Source organism: Mustela nigripes, chromosome 16, assembly GCF_022355385.1.
Source record: "Mustela nigripes isolate SB6536 chromosome 16, MUSNIG.SB6536, whole genome shotgun sequence".
Taxonomy (NCBI): Eukaryota; Metazoa; Chordata; class Mammalia; order Carnivora; family Mustelidae; genus Mustela; species Mustela nigripes.
The window spans coordinates 1,614,075-1,618,524 of NC_081572.1; the positions used below are offsets into that span (position 1 = coordinate 1,614,075).

Sequence of the window (4,450 nt, forward strand, 5' to 3'; positions counted from 1 at the left end):
GACAGAGAGCGCGGGACACAGCCCACGTTGCAGCCCCTCGCAGGACTCCTGCTGTCGGCCCGACCGCAGCCGTCGGCCGAGAGGTGCCGGCCGGCCACCCTAGCCCGGGGCCGGCAAGTCCCTGGTTCCCCAGGGCAAGACGGCCACGGCTGGAGTGCGACTGGTCCCTGCACCGCAAGGACAAGGCTTCTGTGGGTGGGCGGCAGCGACTGAAGGGGGACAGACAACAGGCCTTTTCTGCCAGACAGCATCTCGCAGGGCAGGGCCTGACCAGCCCGAGAGTGGGCTCACGGGGGCAGCAGAGGACCCTTGGTCATTCCCCGCTCCGGCAAGGAGACTTCTGGCTCTGCCACAAGCCTTCCATTTCTTTTTCGGATCTTACTTCTTTATTGGGGGTGGGGAGAGAGCGAGCACGAGGGGGGGAGGAGAGCCGAAGGGGAAGCGGGCCCCCCACTGAGCAGGGAGCCCGACACAGGGCTCGAGCCTGGACACTGAGATCACCACCTGAGCCAAGGGCAGTCCCGTAACTGACTGAGCCCCCAGGGGCTCCAGAACCCCACTTTAAAGAGCCCTGCCAAAAGCAGGCCCGCTGTGACCGTGCGTGGTTCCCGGGCAAGGCACACGCCCTGTTGGACAGAGTCCCGGCTCCGGAACAGGGGCGCCCCTCCTACACCCTCACACCATCCTCACTCCCAACTCCAGCAGCAAGACATCAATTTTGTTTTAAAAGATTTATTTAGGGGCGCCTGGGTGGCTCAGTGGGTTAAGCCTCTGCCTTCGGCTCAGGTCATGATCTCAGGATCCTGGGATCGAGCCCCGCATCGGGCTCTCTGCTCAGCGGGGAGCCTGCTTCCCTCTCTCTCTGCTTGCCTCTCTGCTTACTTGTAATCTCTGTCAAATAAATAAACAAAATATTTTAAAAAATAAAAGATTTATTTATTTATTCATTGACTTGACACAGAAAGAGATCACAAGCAGGCAGAGAGAGAGAGGGAAGCAGGCTCCCCGCTGAGCAGAGACCCCCGATGCGGGGCCCGATCCCAGGACCCTGAGACCATGACCTGAGCCGAAGGCAGAGGCTTAACCCACTGAGCCACCCAGGCGCCCCAAGACATCAATTTCTTTCACAGGGTAGACACCTATGACATCCGGTGCGTCTCACGGTCTGCTCCCCGTGTCCTCACCCGGCCCACGCCTCCCTGTGACTGTCCCTGGCATGCTGGGCAGAGGCAAACCTGGGCACCATGTCCACAAACCACTGGCAGCTCAGAAGGAGCAGGGGTCCCGGCTGGCGCCTGAAGCCCTTCTTCGGCGGAGGAACAAGAAAGGGCAGGAAGAACAGCAGGATGGACGCCCAGGCCTGGAGAACGCTTCGGAGACTCGCTCAGGAAAACTGGCCACTGATTCCCAAAGGCCCAGGTGACAGTGCTAGCGAGGGACACGGGGACACTGAGGGCTGGGACCCGAAACAAAGCTCAAAGAGCCAGACTCTGCATTCAAAGTGGTGTTAAAAAATCTGTACGAGTTTCCTTCACAGATACTTAATACAAGTTTTTCTAGAAATCGTCGAAATGATTCTAAAAACCCGTCCCTGGAAGTAGGAAATGAGTATCTCACACGGGAAGAAGCAAGGCCATCCTGCCCTGCGCTCTTGTTTCCCCCTGGCGGCCCGCACCGGCCCCGGCATTGCTCGGTTTGGAGCGTGGGGCCCAGTGACCCGCGTCTAGACACCTCATGTGCTCTCCCCCGGGGTGCGCAGCGGCGCCCTCGCGAGGCTCATCTCATAGCAGAAGACCTCGAGCCCGGTTCCGCTGGCCCCCGGCCGGGCGCTGGAACGGGAATTCCGGGGCACCTGCAGGGACCTGCGAGCATCCTGGCCATCGTGCACCTGCAGAAGGACTTGGACCGCTGGGCCCCAGAGCCAGGGCACGGGAAGGCCAGGCAAGCCTCCTCCCTGGCAGCCTGCGGGAGCCCGACGGCTGGACGGGTTTCTGGGACAGATGGAGGCTCCTGCGGTAGGAGCCCGGAGGAGGAGCTGCAGGCAGGAGGTGGGGTCCCGCAGACAGTGCGGGCACAGATCCCCTGGCCCCTGGCCCCAAGGTCACCTCGTAGAGACAGGCTGGGTCTGGCTCCAGTTCCTGCCTTCCCGCCCCAGCTCTTCTCTTCACAGGCCCAAGTGTCTCCCCACTGTGAGGACCAACACCAAGGCCCCAGGATGCGACAGGGCCGACCACTTCCCAGCCAACACCCAGCCTGACCATGGGCCCTGGCAGAGAGGGACACAGACCTGCCACAGCCTCCAGAAGTCGAGCGGGACTGAGCCGCTGTCCTTGGAGCAGACAGCCAGGAGAGCAGACCCTCGCAGAGATGCTGACGGCCACGCAAACACCAGCACCCCAAAACCCAGCTGTTTCAACCCAAACAGGGTCTGAGGTCAAGGCTGGCTTTACTCGGCAGCAAGTCATGCAAAGACAAAACATTCTGCGCTTTAAGAGAAGCCCAGGCCCCCACCTCCCCTCAGGCCACTGGCCGGGGCCACCTGTGTCCACTGCGCTGGGCCCTTCGAGCCATGTCCAGGTCATGCCGCACACTCAGGGCCAAGAGTGAGCAGAGCTGGGGAGGCGGGGGTTGGCTGGGTCTGTGCTGTCCCCAATTACTACTGCTGTTGCCGGTGGGCGGTAGCACGGTGCTGACAGCCCTGGCGGTGTCCCAGGGCTCCGTCTCCATGCGACACACGTCTGCATCCTAGCAAGGACAGCCTCCCCAGCCTCAGGGACCAGGAAGGCGACATAGGGCAGGCCCTGGCTCAGCGCACCTGGGGGCGAGAAAAGAGGACAGGAGCCAGCCTGGCCAGCAGCTCAGGACAGCCCTGTGCGGGACTGAGAGCTCAGGTGTCCCCACTGCGGGATGGCAGCAACGTCCCGGGCGCCAGGCCACGCTGACGGGGACAGAAGAGCAGCAAGGCCGGCCCTGCCTGCGGCCCACCCAGCCCTGCAGGGACACTTCAGGGCTCTCCAGAGTGCGACCCAGATCTGCAGACTCAGGAGTGCCAGCCCGCCTCCCCTGAGCCCAGGAGGAGGGGGTGAGGCCCTCTCGCACAGCAGCTAGTCCTCCCACAAAAGGCCGCCTGTTCCAGCCAGCACGCCCAGGCCAGGGCGGTGGGAAGAGAACAAGCCCTAGGAGAGCTTCACCGCAAAGCAGCGGTGTCACCGTGAACCAGACAGACACGAGACGTGCTCCTGCACCACTGCCACTGCCTCGCCCTGCTGACAGCGGCCCCAAAGCCCAGGGCCAACACTGGCCACCACTGTGACCTGGAGCACCAGGTGCCCGTGGGTCAGTCCCAGGAGCCAAGCCAAGCTCTCAGACACAGGACACGTGTTCAGAGTAAGACCCCCAGGAACAGCGCAGGCAACACATGCCCGGAACTCTGGAACCACAGGCCTGGGCCCGAGGGCCTCCAGGCCGTACACCAGGTCTCCCGTAAGCCAGCAAGGGCCCTGTGCATGGAGCTGATGATCTCTGGGATGACTTGGGCATGAGGAGCTGCCACAGCCAAACACCTCAAGGGCAGTGCAACAGAGAAACTGCCCTTCACTGCCTCGGCTACCCCAGGAAGGGGGCGGGAGGTGCACCCCTCAAATGCTAGCGGCAGGGACGGACAGGCACCACGTCGCGCACGCAGGAGAAGAGGAGCTCAGGCAGTCCCGTCGGTGACAGCAGGCCTGGCCACCTTATCAGAACATAGAACACCGACAGGGCACCCCAGACAGTACCTTTAAAGCACAGCCAACAAGCACCACACAGGTGTGCTCACAAACTCGCGTTCACACTCACACGCGTGTGCGCAGAGCTGGGCATGGTGTGACGACTCCTTGCCTCCTCCCCCAAGCAGGCAGCAGTGGGCTCCGCCCAGCAGGCGTGTCTACTGCCAGGGAAGGGTCTCTCGGGGTGCACGCACCTTCTTCAGCCGGCACCCCCAGGCTCTGGCCTCGCCGGACGCCAGGCTGCTGAAGGCAGCAAACACTTTTGTGGGACTGCCCAGCTGTGGGCAGAGCCGCTCTGCAGCTCCAGCCCACCAGCGCCAGCCCTGTGCCTCCCCCCAGGTACAGGGGTCAGCAGCACAGGACTTCCAAGGGCTCCCCCAAACACCCACCTGGAGGAGGGGCTGGGACCCACTGGAGGGAAGTGGGAACCGTGGGGAAAGCCAGCAGTGGGCTCTCACCTGCCCGGGCCGGCTCCCTCCCCCCAGTGCCAATACCCCCACCTGGCCCCCACCTGGTCTCCCCACCCCTGCTCCAGGAGCCCCATATCACCCCCAGGGCAGCCATGGTGCACACAGACCAGCTTCCCCACAACAGCCACGGGCTGAGCACGACCGGACAGCCTCCAGAGACCAGCCTGGCCCTGCTGGCCAAGGGCCCGAGACCAGGCCCCCAGAAAACACCCA

The 4,450-nt window shown here is 63.2% G+C and overlaps 1 long non-coding RNA gene across 1 annotated transcript; it reads right to left on the minus strand.

Moving 5' to 3' along the window:
* Nucleotides 1-746: 746 nt before the first annotated feature.
* LOC132003833 (uncharacterized) lies at nt 747-4,224 on the minus strand. The gene is made up of 3 exons (XR_009400333.1): nt 2,288-4,224; nt 1,236-1,428; nt 747-891 (listed from the first exon to the last, which is right to left on the minus strand). It is a non-coding gene; the product is annotated as an uncharacterized LOC132003833 (long non-coding RNA).
* Between the last annotated feature and the right edge of the window lie 226 nt (nt 4,225-4,450).